The 25634-nt window shown below is 46.5% G+C and overlaps 1 protein-coding gene across 4 annotated transcripts in view; it reads right to left on the reverse strand.

Annotated features, from left to right (window-relative positions):
- KCNJ15 (potassium inwardly rectifying channel subfamily J member 15) overlaps positions 1-25634 on the reverse strand; it is a 153724-nt gene that overhangs the window by 25990 nt on the left and 102100 nt on the right. The gene's annotated exons all lie outside the window — the stretch shown is intronic.

The raw sequence follows: 25634 nt of genomic DNA on the forward strand, positions 1-25634 counted from the left end.
GTGAACACAAATTACGCACATTTGAATGTGTTGTCCAGATATCTGAAGCAGTGCACGCACAAATTCGGAAACTGCCAATTGATTTCAATAGGCTGAGAATCCGAATCCGCATTCGTGTGCATGAAATCGGGCACAAACAGCTCCAGTGGAAATGGGCCCTAATAGAAGTGCTTTCCGTATATTATATGATTCAAAAATTCTGGTCTGTAAGATACCAGCGCTAGTCTCCAGCAATGCTTAGCTACTAAGATAAAGAATTACACACAGTGTTGCTCTCCTTCCTGCCTCCTCCTGTTCTCTTTGCTTGCAGAGCCATGAGACGGATCCATCTGAAAATGGCGCCTGCGAATAATGGCGCACGGTGTTGCCGCTAATCTGTTTGTCGCTTATCGCTATTTAACGTTAAATCCTTATTGTTATTTAGCGTTAACACACAGAGCCCTCTCTGTACCTCTCCCTAACCCCTAAACCCCCCCTGGTGGGGCCTAACCCTAACCACCCCCCTGGTGGTGCCTAACCATAACCACCCCCTGGTGGTGCCTAACCATAACCACCCCCTGGTGGAGCCTAACCCTAACCACCCTCCCTGGAGGTGCCTAACCCTAAGCACCCCCTGGTGGTGCCTAACCCTAAGACCTCCCTGGTGGTGCCTAACCCTAAATCTCCCCTGGTGGTGCCTAACCCTAACCTTGACAGTGTTACATTAAATCCATTCACCGTTTTGCAGTTAAATAACTTCTGCAGTTTGGCTTATGTAGGGCGCTATTGATAAATAACGTTACTGTGCGCAATAACGTCTGCTGTTTGGCATATGAACGGCGCTATTGATAAATAACGTTACTGTGTGCCGTTTTTCTTCTTTTTTCCCTGTGCGCCATTATTATGCAGTACTAACAATAAATAGCGATAAGCATATCTTTTTAATGCGGCACCATTTTTATGCATAGGCGCTGTGCGCCATTATTCACTGATCCGCATGAGACACAGGCCGGGGGCTGGAAGGATTTGTCTGTGATCTGTCCACGCAAGAGCAGCTTGCTAGCAAGTAAGGATCGAAGCATGCCAGCAAACTAGCCAAGTACATATGTGTAGGTAACTTTTCTTCAATAATAACACCATCATTTGGACAATCTGCTCTGCTCAAAAGCCACTGAGTTATGTTTGTGATGTTTTCATCTGGTTCCTAGTTAGCCTTAATTGTATCCCCTGTGTTAGGCAAAACATATCTAAAGCTCACCATAGAAATATCAATTTTAATCGCCCAAATGGGCCCCATCAGCCAGACATTGTGCCCCTTTTGTGCCCACCAACAAAAAAATTGAAGCTGGTACCACCACTGACTACACTAAATTTGGTCTCAGGGGTGTGTGTTGTGTTGTATTTCTAGGACATAGAGGGATAGAGGGGGTAGTATGTTATGTGTTGTAATAGGTCATGAGGAGAGGAACAGTATTTTATTCTATGGGGAAATGGCAGGGATGTCCGGGCAATGAACTGTCTGCTCTTGTTGGCAATACACAGGCCTGCAGCACGTAGAAGCCTGTAGATCTGAACAACAAACCGAGGGCTGATAAAAACGTGCAATTTGTGGGAGAATAAAGAATACACTTGTGTGCTCTTAACACATTTCCATACTGCAGTAAGATTACAGAGTACATCTAAATTGTGCATTTCTGCTAAGACTAAATTATTGAGGCAATTATCCTCCTGCAAGGACCTGTGAAGGAAAACGCACAGGAACAACAATGCTCTGCAGCTCGCGCTCCTTCCAGATGCCAGCAGAGCGGTGAGACTTAGTGGGCTCAGGGTACTGAGGTATCTCTATACTGGGGATCACCAGAGATCACTGGAGCTAATAAGTGGTCTTAAGGAGCTGAAATCTGCTATTAAGTGGCATGGGACTAGTGGTGGCGTAACTACAATTTATGGGGCCCCAATGTTTACACCCCTTCCCTTGCCTCCCCTTGGTGCCCTTCACAGCCTGGGGCCCATCTCACAAGGGTCATAAAACAAGTGTGGCCATCCGGATCTTCACACCCATAACAAGTGTAGCCACAAAAACACCTGATCTGTGACATAGCTACAGATCATGGGGCCCCATATCAAAAGTTTCATGGGGCCCTCAGCTGTAGGCACTCTTAAAGGACAACCGAGGTGACATGTGACATGATGAGATAGACACGTGTTTGTACAGTGCCGAGCACACAAATAACTAGGCTGTGTTCCTTTTTTTCTTTCTCTGCCTGAAAGAATTAAACATCAGGTATGTAAGTGACAGTTTCTGCCTGGGTCGGACTATAGTATAACCCTCACTGATAAGTAATTACAGCCATAAAACACTTCCATGGCAGAACATGGCTTCTGAGAGCAGGAAAGCGATAAAAAGGGTAAATTATTCATAGATTTGAGCTCTGGCATACTTCAATTAATGTGTTATTGAGCAGAGACAATGAAACAGTAAAAACTAGATGTAAATGTAAAATCAAACTGTGGGATATCTAAAAAAGTAATTTTTAGGAGAAGGAGGATAAATACAATTGTTTTTCTCATCAGTTTATTTTCACCTCAGATGTCTTTTAAGCACTGCCACCTGCCCTTACCCTATCAAAATGAGTAAACTGCACATAGTTCATGGGCACTGAGGCAAAGTTAAAGGGTGGAGAAACAAAAAAAGTGAATGGTGAATACATTAAGTACCCACTGGGCCTCCAATTCTCCTGGGCCTCATAGCAGCTGCTATGGCTGCTATGGCTATTGCTATGCCCCTGCCAGTGGCGGCGCTACACTGGGGCTTGCCGGGGCTCAAGCCCCAGCTGACATCCTGCGAGCCCCTCCAAAAGCCCCCCCTGGGTCTCTGACTATTGATTTGACTATTGATTTGTGGCTCAGCGCGGCCACCATTTGCTAGACATGGCGGCCGCCATGTTGTGGGTGGCACTTGCATTTATCAGAGGCAGGCCAGGACTGCAAACAGACTTAGGCTCCATGTTTGACGCGTCCATCCGCCCTCTGCCCAATCAGGAGCCCCTAGCAGGGGGTGTGGGCTTGAATTGAATAGGCAGGGGGCTGGAGAGAGTGTGACTAGCTCCGCCCCCTGCACTTGTAGAGCAGAGCAGATCGATGCCATTTGCCCACCCGGCACCGGCTGACCCCCGCATGGTGCCAAATTTCAATTCAGCATGCACTGCAGGGCTCGTCCTGACTCACACAGCCACAGACGGGCCACAGCCTCACACCTCAGGTACGAGGACAGTGCTGACTTCTCCACCTCAACCCGGCATCCTCCTCCCTCACCCTCAGCTTGGCTCCCTGCTGCCCGCCAGAATGGTCCCAGACTGTACCCACTCACAGCTCCAGACAGACTGTCTGCCACACCACCTAAGGTGCCGGCTTGGCCAGTGCCTTGCCAGAACTAGCCAGCAGCAGCAAAAGTGAGTAACTGCGAGGCTTGAGGGGTTGGAGGAAGACCGGGAGAGACACAAACAGGGGAGCTGCAGGCCAGGGAGAGGAGTGCAGTGACAGCCAGCCTTGTAGTGCTAGCTAGCTAAACAGCATTAAAGGAATGAAGAGCGATGGAGCAAGCCTCTGCGTCAGAGCTGCAAACTGTTTTTTGCCTGGCTTGTTCTGTGTGTGTCTGTCTGCCCCATCCTCTATGCCCCAATGTGTGTCTGTCTGTCTGCCCTATACTTTATGCCCCAACGTGTGTCTGTCTGCCCTATCCTTTATGCTCCAATGTGTGTCTGTCTGCCCTATCCTTTATGCCCCAATGTGTGTCTGTCTGTCTGCTCCATCCTCTATGCCCCAATGTGTGTCTGTCTGTCTGCCCCATCCTCTATGCCCCCATGTGTGTCTGTCTGCCCCATCCTCTATGCCCTAATGTGTGTCTGTCTGTCTGCCCCATCCTCTATGCCCCAATGTGTGTCTGTCTGCCTCATCCTCTATGCCCCAACGTGTGTCTGTCTGTATACCCCATCCTCTATGCCCCATTGTGTGTCTGTCTGTGCCCCATCCTCTATGCCCCATTGTGTGTCTTTGTGTCTGCTCCATCTTCTATGCCCAAATGTGTGTCTGTCTGTGCCCCATCCTCTATGCCCTAATGTGTGTCTGTCTGTCTGCCCCATCCTCTATGCCCCCATGTGTGTCTGTCTGCCCCATCCTCTATGCCCTAATGTGTGTATGTCTGTGTGCCCCATCCTCTATGCCCAAATGTGTGTCTTTCTGTGCCCCATCCTCTATGCCCTATTGTGTGTCTGTTCGTGCCCCATTGTGTGTCTGTCTGTGCCTCATCCTCTGTCATGACATGCATTTACTAGGGAAACGCTGTCTGTCATTATGTGCATTTACTGGGGAAACGCTGTCTGTCATTATGTGCATTTACTGGGGAAACGCTGTCTGTCATTATGTGCATTTACTGGGGAAACGCTGTCTCTTGTGTGCATTTACTGGTGAAAGGCTGTCTCTCATTATATGCATTTACTGGTGAAAGACTGTCTGTCATTACATGCATTTACGGGGGAAATGCTGTCTGTCATTATGTGCATTTACTGGTGAAAAGCTGTCTCTTATGTGCATTTACAGGTGAAATGCTGTCTCTTATTACATGCATTTACTGGTGAAAGGCTGTCTCTCATTATGTGCATTTACTGGTGAAAGGCTGTCTGTCATTATGTGCATTTACTGGTGAAAGGCTGTCTGTCATTATGTGCATTTACTGGTGAAAGGCTGTCTGTCATTATGTGCATTTACTGGTGAAACGCTGTCTGTCATTATGTGCATTTACTGGTGAAAAGCTGTCTCTTATGTGCATTTACTGGGGAAATGCTGTCTGTCATTATGTGCATGAACTGGTGAAAAGTTGTCCCTTATGTGCATTTACTGCGGAAACGCAGTCTGTCATTATGTGCATTAACTGGTGAAAAGCTGTCCCTTATGTGCATTTACTGCGGAAACGCAGTCTATCATTATGTGAATTAACTGGTGAAAAGCTGTCTCTTATGTGCATTTAATGGGGAAACTGTCTGTCATTACATGCATTAACTGGTGAAAAGCAGGCTCTTATGTGCATTTACTGCAGAAACGCAGTCTGTCATTATGTGCATTAACTGGTGAAAAGCTGTCTCTTATGTGCATTTAATGGGGACACTGTCTGTCAGTACATACATTAACTGGTGAAAAGCAGGCTCTTATGTGCATTTATTGCAGAAACGCAGTCTGTCATTATGTGCATTAACTGGTGAAAAGCTGTCTCTTATGTGCATTTAATGGGGAAACGCTGTCTGTCATTACGTGCATTAACTGCTGAAAAGCTGATTCTTATGTGCATTTACTGGTGAAAGGCTACCTGTCATTATGTGCGTTTACTTCATTTTTTTTTCCATGTAACTACACTAGCTGGTACAACTACATTACAGTTAGCCCCACCCACATGACATCATGACCACGCCCAATTCCCCCCCCCCCCCCCCCCCAAGCCCGGCCTGCCAGCCCTCATGCCCCCTTTGAGTCCCCCCAAAATCTGAAGCTGGAGCCGCCACTGGCCCCTGCACCTAATCTGAAGTATAGTCCCTTGTATCAAAGGAAGGGAAAGTTAGTAGTTGGGGACTCCCACAGCTCTGCAGGGCCGGCGCTACCATAGAGGTAAAGGGGGCATTTGCCCTGGGGCTCCGACCTCTGCTGAGGCCCCAGCAGCGCCGACCCTGCTATATTTTCTCCCCCCCCCCCCCCGCGCTTGCACTGCTCCCTGGGGCCCTGCTGCAAGGATATTAGCAGCCATAATTTCCTTAGTCCCGGTGGGTGAACGGGCAGGCTGCGGCTGCACTCGGAGACACGCTGTCTCCCTCCTTCTCTATGACCCGGCGTATGTTTACACATGTCGTGCCGGATCATAGAGAAGGAGGGAGACAGCTTATCTCCGAGTGCAGACGCTGCCGCCCGTTCACCCACCAGGACTAAGGTAATTATGGCTGCTAATATACCTGCAGCAAGGCCCCGGGGGGGGGGGGGGGGGGGAGCAGAGGGGTAATGGGGGGGGGGTGCGGGGGCCCAATGCTGAAGTTTGCCACAGGGCCCCTTGAACCAGCCCTGCAGCTCTGGGCCCACTAGTCTCTTTAATAAGCTATCAGATGTTATAGATTTGAAGTTGGGCTGATTGAATCGGCTCCTGTCTGCCTTTATGAAGAAGGTAACGGCAGTTTTGTGACCTTGTTGAATGGCTGTTAGTGGTAGTGACTCACATTGAATATACATGAGTTGCTGCCTGGGGCATTATAGAGAACAGAACATTGTTTTTAAACCACGTACTTACATGATTCCCATAATAATGTAATGAGAGTTTGCTAAGAAACATTTAAGTGGCTGTTTTCCTGTGATTAGCAATGTCTATGCTGTAGTAGTTTTATTTGTTTACTCCATTCCATTTTATTGCACCTGCGGGGAGAGCAGGAGCCCTCCATAGTGTGCGCCGCAACAATCGCTTGCCAGGCACACTTAGAGGTGGAATTCCTATTAACCCTTCTGCAGTTTATTAACAGACAGGAAAAAGTCTGTGTGCTCATTATTATTGAAAAGAAAAATCTGTCACATTTATTTTACTTGTAAGGTTGCTGAGTTACAGGGTTAATATTCTTACTACGGTTGTTAAAAGATAAATAAACGAAGGCCACCTTTAGACTGGGAATCGCAAAAACGCTACCAAAATCACTAGCATTTTGCAAATCGATTTTTCAGAGAGTTACAGGAAAGCAATTTTGGAGCGATTGCGTTTTGCAATTCTATAATACTGACACGGAATTGTCCCAAAATCATCAAAAAATGCTAGATGCAGCAATTTTTGTGATTTCAGCAAATTGCTGGCGATCGCCAGGTGTGAACACTGTCATACACATTGCATTGCAGTAGCGCTTTTCAAAACGCTTGCGCTCGCCAGTGATTGAAAAAGCCGCGGAAATTGTTAGTAAACACTTCAGTGCGAAAGAGGCCTAAAGCTCTATGATAACTGTTGAGGATACTTGGCCGTGTTTCAGGCAAGGCCACAAAGGCCTTGGCCTAGGGAACCAGAAAGCAAGGAGTGGGCTGTGGGCGGGCACACTCATGCAGTGAAGCTGCCAAACATGTGAACTGCAGCAGTTGGGGCAGCAAACGTGAGTAGCTTAATGTCTGTGACCTGAGCTGTCACTCATCCTCACTGTTGACCGCTCTTCAAGTCCAACTCCTATCAGAGCGGAAAGCTTCGATTTGGCCCATAAATGGAATCAAATTTATAACTAATTATAACTGATCATTTCAGATGTAATTGATCCACAAAACAGATTGATAAAACGATTGACAAATTGGTCTTTTGCAGTCAACACTGTTATTTGGCACCATCAACACTGACCAATCCAATCAATCGGAGGGTTGATCATTCAGTAAAATTGCATCGTTAATGAGAATCTTTAAATATACTGTTTACTGTGACCAATAAAAGTACAGTATGTCTGTGATAGAGGGTTAGCTGTTTGTCAGGAGGCGGCTGGTGATAGTGGCCTTGGGCGGTAAAAAAGCACAAATCCGGCTCTGTGAGGGTAACAGCAGTGTTATAGGCATTATGGGCCCTAGTGCACATTTTATACTGTAACGCATGTTATAGAAGCAAAACACGCATTGTGCTTTAGTATAAAAAAATCTATAGACACTTTCTCTGCACAGTTAGCTCATAACCAAATACCATTACCTGTTAACTATCAACTTCAGTCTGCAGCTGTTAAAATAAGTTAGGAAATTTGCTGTTGGCTTCTTCTACGTCTGCACTAAGCAGGAAGTATCTGGTTAATATGGAGCCTATGGTAAACACTGAAATTGTGCCCCCCCCCCCCCCCCCCTCCTCACCCTGGTCAGAGCCCCCTTCCCCTCTAAAAAAAACTACCTTTCTCAAGTACATAAGTTATGGTTGCCTGTGTTTTTGGGCTCAGGATACTGCTGAAGTTACTTTTTTAGAAATATCTCTTCTTATTCCCTCTTTGTCCTCTTTTCTAACACTAAGCCAAGTGCACCCTGCATACATAAATTATGTAGCCATGTTCCCCAGATAACAGCATTAATCTGATCTGAGGTCTGAGTGACGGAGAGAGGCACAGGGCAGGTATGGCAGCACAGGCGATGGGTAGGCATGGTGGTGCAGCACAGGAGCAGGTGTGGCACCCATGATGCTGTGGCGCCCATGGCACAAGCCATGCCTGCACCCCTCTAGATACGCCTCAGGTAAAATTATTGCACCTTTTTCAGCTTAAAGCGGAACTGTAAATTGCTGTGAATCAAACAGTGTCACTTACCTGGGGCCCTCCCCAAGCCCCCAGCAGCCGTCCTGTCCCACGCAGGTCCTGCATGATCCATCCTCCGTTCTCCCGCTGGGTTGTAATTTCGTTACCGTTGACTTGTAAGTTGACGGCAACTGCGCCTGCGCACCCCAGGTAAGTGAAGCTGTTTTATTCACAGCAATTTACAGTTCCGCTTTAATTAGTTTACTGCCTAAAAGCTAGTGATGCATCTGTCATTGATTTGTTGCCTGGCAATCAATTGTTTACCAATCCCCAATGGGTGATGATAATCACACGTGTGTCATAGAGCAAGATCATCCACCAGGCAACCTTGGCAGGTGCTTGGGGCCCAGTGGGCGACAAAGGGGATCACCTGCCACCTTATTATTTAGTATTTATACAGCGCCAACATCGTCCATAGAGCTGTACAGACTGTATTGTCTTGTCACCTTCTTCAACCTCTCTCCATTTCAGTGTACCAAAAGGACTATAAGAGGGACCTAAATCTACTACCTTACTTAGGTCTACATTGCATCTTAATCCATCTCCAGTGTGTTCTTACAGCCAACTATGCAAAGTAGCTTGAGGGCCCATTCACACTAGAGCGTTTTGTCGCGATTTTGGCAAAATGCTCAAACGCTAGTGCTTTTTTTAAAGCGCTAGTGTAATGAAACCCTATGCGCAAATCGCCCAAAAATGGCCAAAAACGCAAACGCCTCGCCACACACCTTTTTCAGGCAATTTCCCAACGATCGCGTTTCAGTGCTATAGAAGCGCTAAACACGATCGCGGCAAAATTGCTGCAGCGTTCAGTGATTTTTTTCGCGTGAAATCGTGGAAAAATCACTCCTGCAAAACGCCGGCAAAAATCGTCAGCATTTTGCGTTTTGTAAGTGTGAATGGGGCCTGGCTGACTTTACAGTGAAGCTAAAAGGTGCATACTCAATAAATAGAAATTACATTTTCATAAGCAGGCAGCAAGTAATGTATCCTAATGTATCCTAGAAACATGTCTTACCTAGGGAACGCTGGTTGCAGTAACCACACACGTGCACTAAGTAAATAACCTAAATACCAGTGCAGCGGTGTAGCTAAGGAGCTGTGGGCCCCGAAGCAAGTTTTACAATGCCCCCCCCCCTCCCCAAGCACTCAATACATAATAATTGATACTGCACATTAAAACCTGCCAATGGCAACTACAGTGTCTGAGGTGCTAGAAGGGGATGGGGAACAGTTTGTTAATGATTCCCACTATTCAAAGTATCTATAGAAGTGATTATTATGAGCACAGGACCAATAGGAAGCTAATACTGTAGTTGAGGGAGGGCCCTTCGGGGCCCTCTGGCCCAAGGGCCCCGATGCTCTTGCAACCTCTGCAACCCCTATTGCTACTCCCCTGTACCAGTGAAAATCGCCATGCATTGTCTGTGTACAATTTTGCTGCTATTAAGTGAATATGCATCGTTGTGAAGAGTAATCACTGGCCATGTAGCCAGGGCAGTTTCTAGGCTAAATTGCACCCAGGGCAAGGGTGTATAAATTGCGCCCCCACCCCCGTGGACTTGCAAACCCTGACTCTTTAGGGAAAGTCACACAGCCACAGGTCACAAGTAGATCTGCCTACTTACTAGTGACCAGCCCCTCATCCAGGAGGAAGCAGGGACCAGTGAAACACACAGGTGAATAGAGCCCGGAAAGCGACTCCTCCATGGGCGCAGCACACTGACAGCCTGCAGTACAGGACATCAGGTGTCATTATGCTGTGGCGTAATAATAACTTGATGTCGGACGCAGGCAGCCCAGGAGGAGTCAAGGAAGGTGAACACACTGGTAATCTTTCTTCTTCCATTTGACTGCACTGCGTGTCACCAGCTCCCTAGTGGTTATGTCTTTCTGCTTGCGCCCCCCTTCTTCTACTTGCTGGTCTGCCCCAAGGGTGGTCGCCCTGCCCACATTGCCCAAGAAACGGCCCTGCATGTAGCTTAGTGCTGTAGTGCTGTAGAGCTGTAGTTAAAATATTTGACCTGTAGAGATACTCTGAGCCATTGTTGTGAGAGAGTTCATATCAGTTAGTTTGCAATCCGCTTTGAAAAGCGGTGCTCGGGTCATTTTTGAGGTGATCTGCCTCAATGGAAGGTATAGGAAAAACGCAAAACGTTTTTCACAAAATCGCCTTGGCAAATGATTGCGTGAGCGGTTTAAAAAAAAATACATTGTATTTATTTTTTCCTGATTTTTTATCCAGATCAAAAGACAGAAGCGCTCTGCAAAAGCGCCTACAAAAACGCCCACAAAAACAAGCGAACGTGCAGAGAATCGCCAAAAAACGCTTTAGAAAACCACTGAAAAAAAGGTCCACCGTGGACGGACACGTGAGCCGAATGCAATGCGAACAAGGCCTTAAACAATTTTTTCTGTTCATTATAATCTATTCTTTAGTCTAGTTTTACTGTATTACTGTAAATACAATAGTATTTACTGTAGCTATCTTGTACGGAAAAGCAGTGCTGTGATCGGATTGGCTAGGCACTGGCCATGCGGGCGCTACATATCATTTTCAGCACAGAAGCAGTGACACGTGTTCTCTGCTGAGCTCTCTGATAATTATTGGATGACCCTTTGTAACTAAAGTCCAGCCAAGCTTGTCAGCAATGCTGTAAAACTTCTACCAGCTGATTCCATCCTATGCAAAACACCCCCATGTTTCTGTGCTAATCATTCACCACCAGCATCCCTTGAGCATTCCTTCACCATCAATAGCAGAAGGCTCCTCCTCTCACACTACACACATTGCATTGCACATTCTGAAATATAGGTTTGTGATGTAAAGTCACCTACCACTGCAATGCGACCTGTACATTACAGCATAAGCTCACAGACCTTAAAGAAAACCTGTAACGCCAAAAAGTTCCCCTGGGGGGTACTCACCTCGGTAGGATCCGGAGGCTTCCCCCGTCCTCCTCGGTCCAACGGCGGTCTTGCTCTGGCCCTCCGAACGGCAGAGATGTAAATATTTACCTTCTCGACTACAGTACAGGTGCAGTATTGGCTCTCCGCTCGGAGATAGGCGGAAATAATCGATCGCTGTCGGGCCGCTCTACTGCGCAGGCGCAGGAGACTTGCGCCTGCGCAGTAGTAGTAGAGTGGACCCGACGGAGATCGGCTATTTCTGCCTATCTCTGTGCTGAGAGCCGCAACAGCGCCTCCACTGGAGCCAGGGAAGGTAAATATAGCAAGCCTTGTTAGGCTTGTCGAGCCCGGATTACCGGAGACTTCGGAGGAACCAGCACTGGATTGCCTGCAGCTACAGCGCAGGGGGAAACCTCATTGGGACCCTGAGGCTTCCCCTGCAGAGGTGAGTAACCCCCAGGGGAACTTTCTTTTGTTACAGGTTCTCTTTAACCACCCTAGCGTTCTATTTAAATTGCCAGGGTGGCGGCGGCAGTGTTTTTTCGTCGTCATTTTTTTTCATGCTGCCAACTGAAAGGTGGCACCATAAAAGCCCACTAGAGGGCGCACATGGTGCGCCCTTCCGATCGCTTTTGGCGATCACAAGTAACAAGAAATCCCGCGGAGAGCGGAATTTCTTGTTAGGCTTACCCCGTCGCCATGGCGACGATCGGGATGACGTCAGACCACTCCGATCCAGCCCTTTGCGCTGCTCGAAAGTGTTCGGGCCAGGCAGCGCAGGGCTCGGGCGGAGGGGGACCTCTTCCGCCGCTGCACGCAGCGGATCGCCGCTGAGCGGCGGCGATCGAAGACCACACGCAGCTAGCAAAGTGCTATCTGCGTGTGGCACAGTTTATTTGGTGGAAATCGGCCCAGCAGGGCCAGAGATATCACACTCTGAGGCAATGGACGAGCTGAGCTCGTCCATAACGCCAGGAAGGTTAAAGGACCACTATTGCGAGAAATTGTAAAATATAAAATACATATTTACATGAAATACTTTTCTCCAAGAGTAAAATTCATCATAGATTACTTTTCTCCCAAGGTGATGTCACTCACAATAAGGCAGCATTAATCTGACAGATGGACAGGTTTTGGACTAGTCCATCTCCTCATGGGGGATTCTCACTATTTCCTTTAGTCTTTAGAAAGTCCCAATTAACTTACACACTATTTTTGCAGTTGGACAGAGTAATTTATGTTTAGTTACTCTATTTTAAATAAAGGAAACCCTGAGACTCACCCATGAGGGGATGGACTAGTCCAAAAGCTGTCAGATCCTTACTGCATACTGTTAGTGACAGCAAGAAAGGAAAAAGGTAATTTGTAGTGCATTTTTTTCTGAAAAAAATGTACAGTTTCATTAAGCTGGTTGGCACATATATTTCACGAGTATATATTCACCTGTCACCATAACATTGGTGTTCCTCCGCCGCGGCCATGGCACCAACACGCAGGTCTACGACACAGGAGAAGCGCCAGTATACAGATTCTAGCCCATCAAAAGCATCAGGCTCCCACTGGATTGCAACAGACCAATAAGAGTCCTCCCTGGTTTGGTGGGAGAATCCCCAGTGGTCTGTTGCAATCCAGTGGGAGCCTGATACTTCTGATGGGGCTTGGATCTGAATACAGATGCTTCTCCTGTGCAGTGGGCCAGAGTGGTGCTGCTAGCTGTGGCAGTGGAAGGCAAAGGTAGCGGCGAAAGGTGAATGAAAACCTGTAAAATATGTGAACCCAGTGTAAACCTGGCCTTAGAGTTCTCCTACATCAGGTGTTTAGGTCTGTACAGACATTATAATTTCTCAGCCAAACTTATCATCTACTAGCTGATGGCTCTGCATTACCCGGGTATGTATTTGGCTGGTGTTGGCTCCACCCACTTTTTGTAACCCTAACACACAATTACTCAATGACCTAGTTTGTGAGCTTTGCGGTCCTTGGCAGGGATGGGCCGAGGCAGAGGCGAGAGAGGCTCCAGCCTCAGGGCGCAGTGTAGGAGGGGCGCACAACTCACTCAGCTACCATTCCCCTATTGTGTTTGAAGCAGAGAGAAATAAGAAAAGGGGGTACATGGCAGTGACTGCTAGCCAGATAAGTAGAGATTAAGGTGTTGGGGGCTCTGGGGCGCCTCTTACTCTAATAGCAATCTGTGTGTGACGGCTGGGGTGGGAGGGATGGAGGGGAGTACTTTGGTGTCTCTGCCTTGGGTGCTGGAGGACCTTGTCCCGCCTTTGGTCCTTAGCATCAATGATTTGCATTGAATGAAACAAATCTGATTGGCTTTGGCTCCACCCACTTTTCTGAATTTGAACCCCAGTCACCCAATGACCAACTGTACCAGGTTTGAGGCTTGTGCCATTAACAGTGTTATGCTGGGAATACACGATGCGTTTTTGCGTTCGTTTTTGCCGTCGTTTTCGCTTTCGATCGATTCTACTCTCGATTCACTGCTCGATTCCCCTCTCGATTCCTTATCTTTTCTTATCAATTACATTCACTTGAATGAGGAGAATCGAAACGAAAGTAGAATTGACCAGATCCAACAGGTTGGAATTTATCTATCGAACCCATCTATCTAAAGTAAAAACTTAACGTGTATTCCCAGCATAAGAATGTCAGCAATTAAATATTCCCCTTGAAAATCAATAAGTGAATTTTGATGGGCTTTTGTAGGCTCCACCCACTTTTCTGAATAGTAATCCCAGTCACCCAGTGGCTAACTGTGCAAAGTTTGAGAACCCTGCCATTAACAGTGTAAGAATGGCTGCAGTTTACATTTTCCCAGTGAAATTAGTTTTTGTCTCTGTCCACCTTTTGGTTATGGGGATCCGTGTGTGCCAAATTTCATTCAAATCCATTCAGCCATTGTTGCGTGATTGAGTAACATTTAAACTTTCGCATTTATATTATTAGTGAGATGATTCCTTCAGATGATAATTTGAAATATGCACTGGCGCCCTCTGCCTGCTGCGCACATCTTCATCCAAATTATATTTATTTTCAGCTGTCAGCTTCACCTCAGAGCACTATGTGTAGGCTCCACGTCCTCTCCTCAACCTTCCCTTCCTCCCTACCCCTATAGAACCAAACGTGCCTCCAGGCCCGGATTTACCTCACAGGAGCCTATAGGCACAGAAGTCCTGGCATCTTAGACTCCGCCCTCCATGAACCTACAAACCCCCACCGAACTGCTCCGCAAGTGTACTGGCTGGCCCAGCTGTCATTTCTCCCTTACCAGTCATAGGTAGCTACAGGTGCCCCTTTATATTGTGAGTACTTCTGGCTACCTAATACTAAGTAGCTAGAGGTGTCCCCAAGTATTAGGTAACTACTGGAACCTCAGTATTAAGTAGCTAGAGGTGTCCCCAAGTATTAGGTAACTACTGAAACCTCAGTATTAAGTAGCTAGTGGTGCCTTGAAGGGAGATCTTAACTCTTTAAAGATTCGCACCATCTAAAATTCTTTATTAAATTGCTTGTTAAAAGGTTACATCATCATAAAATCCATATGTGGGTATCTGTAAGATGATGCACAGGCATTTCGGGCCGTCCTCGGTCCTTTCTCAAATCATGACAGACCCACTGGGTCTGTGGGTCTGTCATGATTTGAGAAAGGACCGAGGACGGCCCGAAATGCCTGTGCATCATCTTACAGATACCCACATATGAATTTTATGATGATGTAACCTTTTAACAAGCAATTTAATAAAGAATTTTAGATGGTGTGAATCTTTAAGGAGTTATGTACAGTGTCTTGTGACTCCAAAGACGATTCCAGCACATCGAGTGACCATCAGTGCAGTGACGATTGTGGAATATTGAAGGGAGATCTTGTCAGTGGAATGCAGAGACCTGTGTGAGTAACCTCTAATTTACACTCTCATCAGGACTCTTCATAGGGAAGGAGGTAGAGGGGCACATAGGAAGGGGAGTGAGCCGCCTTTCCATCATCAGGCGCCTGTAGGCACATGCCTACAGTGCCTTATGGTAAATCCAGCCCTGCGTGCCTCTTGGCTGGCTGCTTCCAGACGACAGAGTTTCAGCCAACATGATCGCGAAAGCTCATTTTGTTCAATGAAAACTCATTTTACTTTATGAGGTTATAGCTTTCACTTTCAGCGCTAGATAAGACATTTGTTGAGCTTGCTTATAGGTGGCAGGTGCACATTGCCTGGAACAGGAGTAGCGCACTATGTAAACAGGAGGTAACGGCATTACACAGCAATGTTGACAAAAGCTGAGACCTGGGAACAGCACTAGAGTGAAGATTACAGTCCTGTGAAGTGAGGCTGTTCAGCAATGGACATCTGCAAACATTGGAAGTACACAGTCCACAGAGCTGCTTTCAGTGACAACAGCCTGTGGTGAAACTTCCACTCATCTGTCCACAACATCACCTAATACAACAAAAGGACAACATGTGCCTACCATAGGCGTAGCAATAACCCCTGCGACCCCTGCCATCGCAGGGGGGGGGAGGCCCAGAGGCTTTGGGGGCCCCTCCTCCTCCCTCTCCCCCACTTTAAGTGCTGCCAATTAGCAAAAAATTCCTCCCTGTTTGCTCACAAAAACCGTGTGCAGGAGCGTAACAATAGCCATAGCAGATGCTCTAGAGCGGGGGTCCCCACTCCCCACACGTTTTGGGTTGAGGGCCGGGTCAACATATGTCAGACTGCTGGGGGGCCGGAGTATATATAAAATGATGTCTTTGCGGGCCAGACAGCGAAGCATACCCAGGTGACAACCTGAAGTCCAATTGGATAGCAGTGTCACCTGATGTGGAATTTGATTGGAAACCATCAAATTACTACTTTCTGGCTTCCATGTGGATGGGTGGTGCCAGCACTGCTATTCTATATTTGGACCACCAATATTTAAAGATGTAGCTGACCGCATCAATAAGTAATACATTTTGTGTGTGTGTGTGTGTGTGAGTGTGTGTGTGGTGGTGGTGGGGGGGGGGGAGTAAAAAAGCCTCAGGGGGCCGCATTCGGCCCTTGGGCCTTAGTTTGAGGACCACTGCTCTAGAGCATCGGAAGATTTTCACTGGTCTACTACTCAGTGAACCAATAAAAATCCACCCTGGGAAAGGACTACTCCCATTGGTCTATAGCTAACCAGTTATAGCCTGATGCTTTTGATAGGGCTCTAGAATCTGAACACCAGTGTTTCTTCCATGCATGGACCAAGCGGCGCTGGAGGACTCCAATGGATGGCAGCAGGTAAGTATAATGCACAAAACGTATGCGGCAAACAGCCTAACTTTTGGACATATGCACAAAAATTCAGTGCAGTTGCTGCGAGTGAGTGGCTGTGAGCGAACGTTTGTGCATATGACACATGGACACAACAATTCATGTACGCTGAGTCTTTATAGAAACAGAGGAATTTACGGATGAAAAAACCCACACGTGAACAGCAATACTAGTCATGTGACCTTTGGCCAACCCTCTAAATCAATGTGTATAGTTAGTATAAGAGTGCCATGTCTTCAGGTTGCAGGATGCCCCATCCTGCCCCATCTACTACCTTCTGACTGCTGTGTGGTAGAATTCTCTTGCTCGGCTGCAGCACCCAAAATTTGGTCTGATTCGCTAAATAAAAGTATGGGGTCGACTTATACACGAGTCACAAGCAACACTGAGCACACTGAGTAATGTGTGTATGATTAGTTACATTCCCATTTGCAGAAATGTACCCAGTGATAAGTGACACTTTCTTGATAAAGGAAATGCCAAGAAAACACAGGTCTGAAAGTCCTGGCCACAGCAATCAACAAGGAAAGGGGAGGGGGGAAAATACTGGGCTGCAGGAAGGGGAGTAATAATTGCTGCACTTGGGGCCTGGAGGAGTTATTGGCTGCACATAAGGGACAGGAGGGGTTAATAGCTGCAGTACTGCAGTACTGTATGCAGTGCAGTCATTAACATCTCCAGGTCCTCAAGTACCGCTGTTAATTCTTCCTGGTCCCAAAGTGCAGCTATTAACTTTGCTGGGTAGACTTATACTTGAGTCAGAACAAAATTCCAGTTCAAGAGGGTCAAAAATTACAGTAAACTTATACACAAGGCTGACTTATATTCGAGGATCTACAGTAATGTAATAGCTTTATTAGAAGCACATTACAAAATAAAATGTTTCATTTCATAAAAAGAGAGAAAAACTAGAAAAGAAAATACCTACTAAATAAATAAAACAAAAATTTTAACACTCACTAAACGTTTCCTATACGCCGAGTGACAGCATTCATATGTACTGTGTCTCTAAACAAGGTTACAGCTTGTTGATTGAGCATTCTTGACACTCCATGAAGGTCAGTCTCTGGGTTTATTTACCTGCTTGTTAACATTTAAACAGTGCTGTTGAGCAATAGAAGAGATGCTATTGTTAGGCCTGCAGGGGGAGGGGGTTATCATGCATTTTACTGTAACCTGTAGATTGTATCACACTAGTTCATGAGGCTGTAACCTGAAAACTGCACGGCAAAATCTCTTAACATGAGTGCCTGTTAAACTGGAATTCCAGGAATGTATTAAATTACAGTATATTGGAGAAGTATTGAAGTGACAGGAAACAGCGTCTGCCATGATTGGTCATTTCTCTGGCTGCAGCGATGTCTGAGTCACACACCCAGAACATGCATGCATGCAGCCGGTGTAGTCTGGGCGTCTGCTCAGTGTACCTGTCCATCTTTGAAGATATTATAGGCAGCACAAACACAAATTATGCAGCACTTTTAATACACACTTCAAGAACGTTTGGCATAGGGATGAAAGAGCGAAAATGCAAATGTTGAATATTTGGCTGATTGCTACCTGAGCATCGCCTAATCGCATTGTTTTTTCCCACTCCCCTGCCCTCGGGAATAGACTCAGTTGCATGCAATCATTCTCCCTTCTCCCCCTTACCTGCATAGCAACAGATGTGTTGCTAGCTTGGAGCCTGATGACACATCTGCAGGCCGCCCATGATGCCAAGTGGGGCAACTTCCTCAGGCGGCAGAAGTCTGGGGATAGCACTATATAGTGTGACTCGCGGTACACTGCTGCGGTGGTACCGGTAACATTGCCATGCACTGTCTCTGCATGGCGATATTGCTGCTAGTTAGAGCATCAGGCCCCAGGTCACTAAGGCCTCATTCACATTGTTAACACAGAATGGCCGTGTGATCAGAGCGCAACGCCATCTGCACCGTTGTGCGCTGCTGATACCATCCACTACAGTGAATGGGTCAGAGCTGCGCTTGGCAGAAATATGTGTGCAGCAGTGCCATAGCGCATCGCTTTGCAGCGCATATGATCTGAATGGCAGGAGTGCTGTCAATGCACTTTTGCTGTTCTTGCATGTCGCACACCATACGCGCTGTCGAAATGCGCACGGCAGCATGTATAGTGGGAACGAGGGCTTAAATTCACTGGCTTGTTAGTAATGTGCTGAAACCACCACTCATCCACTGGTGCTAGACTTTCCCACAGGCCAGGAAACTATGCAGTTCAGGCACACATATTAAAAGATAGTAAGCTACGAACCAGCCTCCCTACTCACTTGCACAATATTTTGTCAGTTAGACTTGGCAACTGCCATTCAGGAAATACTTTTGAAAACAAAGAACTCCCTGAGGGGGGCATTTATCAAGAATGTCTGAGGCAAAATATTGGTAGGTTTTTCGAAATCCACGCAGAAATGTCTCAGACATATTAAGAATTAACTCTTCACTAGAAAGATAGTGCAGATTCCGTCTAAAACTGTTCTTAAAGAGAAACTCCGACCAAGAATTGAACGTTATCCCAATCAGTAGCTGATACCCCCTTTTACAAGAGAAATCTATTCCTTTTCACAAACAGACCATCAGGGGGCGCTGTATGACTGATATTGTGGTGAAACCCCTCCCACAAGAAACTCTGAGGACCGTGGTACTCCTGGCAGTTTCCTGTCTGTAAACTTGTTGCATTGTGGGAAATAGCTGTTTACAGCTGTTTCCAAGTGCCAAAAAAGCATGCAGCAGCTTTTTTCGCTGTAGTGTTCCTTTAATGTAGGAATTTAATGTATGCATAAATATGGGATAATGTTTATCAGTTACAGTGCCTGGTCCAGAAGTTGTCTTGCTATTTCCACATGCCACATGCCATGTGAAGTCCTGTCCTCAGGGACTCGATACTGGTAGGAAGCCTTGGTTCAAACATAAAAAGGTGTTCAGTCCTGTCCTGACAGTTTTTGACAGTTGGCATCAGTTTTATTTGTGTTTCTGGGGATGTGTTCACACAAAAAAGGTGTACATTTCCGGTCCAGTCAGGTAAAACTGATAGAAAACTGATGCAAAACTGATAGGACAGTACTGGATCAGACCGGAAAGGTGCAGAGATATGTGTGAACCAGGCCGAAAGGAATCCAAGGATAAAATCAGGAAGATATGGAAACTGCCTGAGTGCTCCATGATTCTGACTCTGTGATCAGTGCCTGGTACACACCATGCAATATCCCATCAGATATGATAAGCTGTGGTGTATCAGGACAAATGACTTGCAGATAAGCAGAGCAATCAAACACTCATGAGAGAGTTCTGTAAAGCAGCTTTATGTAAATAACAGGGCTCCACTGTCTTCTGCTATCTTCTTGTAAGTACAGTATTATAAGGTATCATACAGTATTTACATTATTATTTATAGGTAGTATGCTAATAAAGATATAGGAGTTATCAGTGAAAGGTTGATCTCAGTTGACGTAGGTCGTTCTTCAGCCAAACTAGTTATGTAACTTTGTAACTACGTCTTAGAATCATTACCTAAATTCCATGGACCGGGATGCATATTAACCAGAAGCAGATTAATTTCTATAATCTACACGTTTACGCAGCACACTATTGATTTGTTGTATAGCTTTGGACAAATGCTCTCCTCAGCCTCCTGACAAATGATGTAAAGACTCTATTTTCTTTACTTTATAGTTCTTCTCAGGCATATGAGAGGAATCGGCACAGGAGACTTGGGCGTAGAATACAGCCTGTATATGGCTGATCCTGCTTCTGCACAAGTCCCGGCCATGTTAAATACTATTCCCCCTCCAGGCCTCCATGGATGGTGGGGAATGAAATAATTCGGCTTCCAGCTATTGCTGGAGGCTGAATTATTGTGTTTTAAAAGTAACTTCAGCTCCGTCTTCTGACGGCGCCGAAGTTACTCCCTATGCCTGCTATAGCTGTAATTCCTATTACGGCCTATGGTGGTGCCGGCTCGCCCAAGTCTCCTGCGCTGAATTCACTGTGTTCGCTTCTCAGAGCGTAATTTATTTGTTTCCAGAGTGAAGATTCTTTAGTTGGGGGAGTGTATTCTCTTGTGTCACCCTATAGAGAATTATAGTACTAAAGTGTGTTACTAAAGTGCAGAGGCATAGCTATGGTGGGGCAAGAGGGGACATATGTATCCAAAGAGGGGCACATCTGTCTCTCTAAAGGGGGGCACATCTGGGCATTTAAAGGGGTGCTCATTTGACTATCTGAATGGGGAAGGGATGACATTTGGCTATCTAAACAGGGGTGGGGTGGGGCACACCTGGCTATCTAAAGGGGGGACATCTAGCTATCTATAATTGGGGCACATCTGGCTATCTGAATGAGGGAAGGGAACACACCTGTAACGTAATTTGTACATTTGGCTCCACCCATGACCATGCCCACATTGTGACATTTTGAGCAGGACTGTCCGGGGGGGGGGGGGGGTGTGGGGGGGGGGGTGCTGATAATCCTAGCGTTGCCTCTGCAAAAGTGGGAAAGCCATTGGAAAGCATCTTATAACTTTGGCTTGCAGGTGAATAGATCATTTATACAAAACCACGTAGGCCTGGAGCAGGTTTCTACATGGAGTAGGCTTCTACAAAAGCCTTGGATGCATACCGCATTTCTATGCATTTTTCAAGCCCATTGTAGACAATTGGATGCACCATTTTTTTGCTTGTTTAGCCACTCTGTAGTGCCATTTTAATTGGACGCCTTTAACTATTATGCCCTAAAGGCTCATACACACATGGTATTACCAACCCAGCGGCATGACAACGCGCACGACAAAACGATTGCACAACTTGTAATTTCTGCGCACCAAACAACTGAACAACTAAATTATTTGCATACTGCGCACACAAGCAGAACAACAGGATGCACAATATGGCCGCATTCCAAACACGTGGCCAACTGCATATCAGCCTGTGACCAACGAGCCTGTCCTTTGGTTTTGGTGACGGTCACCTGTCTTTTGAGCACTGTGGTGTGAATTGCAGAGCTGCAGATTCTGGGTTGTCAAGCACTGAGGATTATTGCTGCATGTATGAAAGACCATAGATGGAATTGGTTGCCTAAGCTGCTGTCAGAGTTACCATATCAGGAGAGATATCATTGAAGGAGCACCTGTATCTACATTACAACTGTGACCTCTGACACTGTAGTTGCCATTGGCAGGTTTTGGTGCACCGTATCAATTGTTGTTATGTATAGAGTGCTTGGGGTGCCCCATTGTAAAATTTGCATCGTGGCCCACAGCTCCTTAGCTACGCCACTGTCCACTATCGTCCACCAGACCAAGTTTGGACAATAGTTGCGTGGAAAAGCTGCGAGTGTGTATGAGCCAAAACATCTCTTGCGTTTACTAGCACATTGTCATGAATAGATTTTACACAAGAGCATTTTAGGGATATGAATTGCTAATATTATTCGCTCATTGCTAGTCCGTACGACAATACTCAATGTTTGCTTAGTGGCCTTTCACACACAATTTACCGCAATGCTACTGCAGGGCAATGAAGGTCTATGGGTGCTTTCATATTACCTGCCGTGTGTCGGAAGTAACGTGCTTCAAAAACGACATTACCGCACGTATCTGCGTCAACTTGTGGTGGACCAGAAGTCATGTAAGTCTATGGCAACGCAGGATTTAAAAAATATTGGCGGCGGTGGTGTGTTGACATTGTGACGCGCATTTTTGGAAGCTTATTTATAAAATACGCTTCTGTGCAATTCCGTATACCTGAAACAGGAAGTGACCACAAATGCGCATCACTTCCTGCTTGGACGGATGCCAGACTGGGAATACCATATAGTAAAGAGGTATTTCCCAAAAGCCTGTTTTTGGCGGTGCGGCCGCCACACCACACCTCTGACACCAATATATAGTGTGAAGCCGCCCAGAAGTGTAAATACTAGCTACATGGGGATGATAAGTGGGCAGGAACTACTTATGTTTCATACAGGTATTGGCACACACTCCGGCTAATTTACTATCAGTATAGGCACAGAGTAATATCTATCCATGCTGGGGACATTTGCCAATATCTTTAAAAGTGGGTTCAGTCAGTAATGCACACAAACAGCAATATTGCACAGAGCTCCATTTCAAAACATTTTAAGGCCCCGCTCTCACTCGGAACTGCAAAACGTGATTGCGGGTTTTCGCTATTTTGCCATGATTGTGTTTTGCGTTTCTCATACCAATGCATGAGAATCATAACCCAATCACTGAGAAAATGCTGCATGCAGCTTGATTGTGATTGGCGGAAATGGCAATCGTGCCGCAATTGCCGGAGTGCGAGTAATCCCATAGGATTAATGGGGCTGCAGTACTTTGCTGATCGCCCGACTGAGAGGCAAACTTATGTATAAGAGCATTAAGGGCCTGAGCCCCCTAACGCAGTTGTGCGCAGTTGTGTCCGCTTTTCAGCAACACATCAATGTTACAGTCAGATGCTGAAAAGCGGGCACAACTGCGTTAGTGGGCTCAGGCCCTAATGCTTTTTAAAGTAAGGGAATATTTGCAACACGGAAACAGAAAATTATACATACAGATATGAGAGGAATCTGCTTGACTTTGCATGTTTAGGGCTGTTTTGGAGCCTTACGCAACATAACTATTGTCACTTCCTCATAGCATGCTATGCTACTGCATGGACACATCTATAATACTCATGTCATCGGAGGTCAGCAGCTAACAGCAAAGCAGCTCCAGACACAGTCAACACCACTGAGAGTAGGGAACTCGGCAGGGCCGGATTTAAGGCAAGGCCCCATAGGCCATGGCCTAGGGCACCACAGGATAAAGGGCGGATAGGCAGCAGGCTAAATTAGGGGGAAGGGAAGGGTCATCTGGCTACCTATACTGGAGGGAGGGGGGAAGTCATCAGGCTATCTCTACGGGAGGGGGGAAAGGGTCATCAGGATACCTATACTGGAGGGAGGGGAGGGGGGGTCATCAGGATACCTATAATGGAGGAAGGGGAGGGGGGTGTCATCAGGCAATCTACACTGGAGGAGGGGAAGGGTCATCGGGCTACCTATACTGCAGGGGGGAGTTGCCATCTGGCTATCTATACTGAAGGGGGCGGCTGCTGACAGTGGCCTTGGGCGGTAAAGGGTACAAATCCGGCCCTGGAACTCAGACCTTACTAGCTCCAACACTGCACAGTTTGGGTTTACTGATTGATGGGGAATTAAACTTCAGGAATCATATTTCAGGTGTTGTTGTGAAACATTCTTTTTTTCATCTAAGGTATATTGCAAAAATTAAAGCACCTCATTCCTCCAGAGGATCTTCCAATCCTAGTTCACGCATTCATCATCATCACATCACAGCTGGAGTATTGCAATGTCCCCTACGCAGGCCTTCCAAATAAAGACCTACACCACCTGCATAGAATGCTGCTGCATGACTGTTAACAAGCCAACCCTGCCATTGCTACATAACACCAATCCTTTGCTCAGTCCATTGGTTACCCATAACATGGAGAATCCTTTTCACAATTGGTATGCTACAGTGTTTCCCCGAAAATAAAACACCGTCTTATGTTAATTTTACCTCCAAAAGATGTGCTATGGTGGTAATGCATCTCTGCCCCTGGCTTCAGCCTGACCACACCGGACCATCAAGTGGGAACACAGTTTTTCATCAGTTCGTAATCTGCTAACATTTGCCATGTGCACTCTGCTCAGATAGGAGCTACAGTAAACAGTATGTCTGTAGCAGATCAATCAAATCAAATCTCTAAAATATGCCAGGCTTAAAGAGAACCCGAGGTGGGAATTTATTATGCTAGTGGGGCACAGAGGCTGGGTATGCACAGTAACACCAGCCTCTGTTGCCCCATGGTGTGCCTCCATGTCCCCCCTGCTCGCCGCTGTAGCCCCCGTAGTGCTGGCGACACGCAGCGTGTCGCCAGCACAATATTTACCTAAGCGCTGTCTGTCAGCGCCGCTCCCCCGCCTCCTTCGCATCGGCGCTACCCGCCCGTGTCCCTTCCCTCCCGCTGATTGGAGGGAAGGGACACGGGTGGGTAGCGCCGATGCGGAGGAGGCGGGGGAGCGGCGCTGACATACAGCGCTTAGGTAAATATTGTGCTGGCGACACGCTGCGTGTCGCCAGCACTACGGGGGCTATAGCGGTGAGCAGGGGGGACATGGAGGCACACCATGGGGCACAGAGGCTGGTGTTACTGTGTATAACCAGCCTCTGTGCCCCACTAGCATAATAAATTCCCACCTCGGGTTCTCTTTAGGATAATCTGAAAAGAACAGTTATGTCCTTCATTAGCACAACTGTTGAACTAACACAGTGGGCCATATGCAATTTTTTCTCTTTTGAGTTTTCTCCTAGGTGATCTTTTTTAACTCATCAATAAAAAAAATGCTTTTTAAGCCACCACCAAGCAAGAAAGTACACAAAATAATTTTGATAGTACTTTTTCACCTACATTTTGAGACTTTTTAAATTACAAATGGCAGAAAATCTATTTTAAAAAGACGTTGAAAGATTACCTCCTAGGAGAAAACTCGGGTGGAAAAGTGACACAGTTACACCATACATCTCTGTAATCAGCAACTACATATAGCCATTCTTGTCATGGTTCTTAGGAACCTTCACTAGCAGGTGGAGCCCTAGACAGCTGCCTAGACTGACTTTGCCTAAAGAAGGGCTCTGATTGTCAATCTTTTGGTTTGACTGCAAGGAGAATGAGCACAGTCAGAGCTGTCTAAGGAGATCCCCGCCTGCAGCTCTAGCTGTCTGCTGCAGGGAACAGCTGGTGTAGGTGGTTTTCACCTGGTGCTTGAACTCTAAGGCCACATACACACATCAGACCATAGTCTTTTGAAAATGAAAGATCACAGACCAATCTTACCACCCTTCATGTAGTATAAGAGCCATACTCTACACAGTCTTTTCTATGGAGCTGAACTCCCCATCAGAAAAAAATCTTTGCAAGATGCTGAACACACAGATCCTGTACAGACACAAAAGATCAGTATCTGCAAAAGATCTGTTCCTGCCAGAAATCCATTCCTGCAAATTGCAGTGATAGTCTATGAGATCTGCAGATCATCATACGCACATGATTTAACTGACATTCATCTGCAGA

This window comes from Hyperolius riggenbachi, chromosome 2 (assembly GCF_040937935.1).
Source record: "Hyperolius riggenbachi isolate aHypRig1 chromosome 2, aHypRig1.pri, whole genome shotgun sequence".
In the NCBI taxonomy this organism is placed as follows: Eukaryota; Metazoa; Chordata; class Amphibia; order Anura; family Hyperoliidae; genus Hyperolius; species Hyperolius riggenbachi.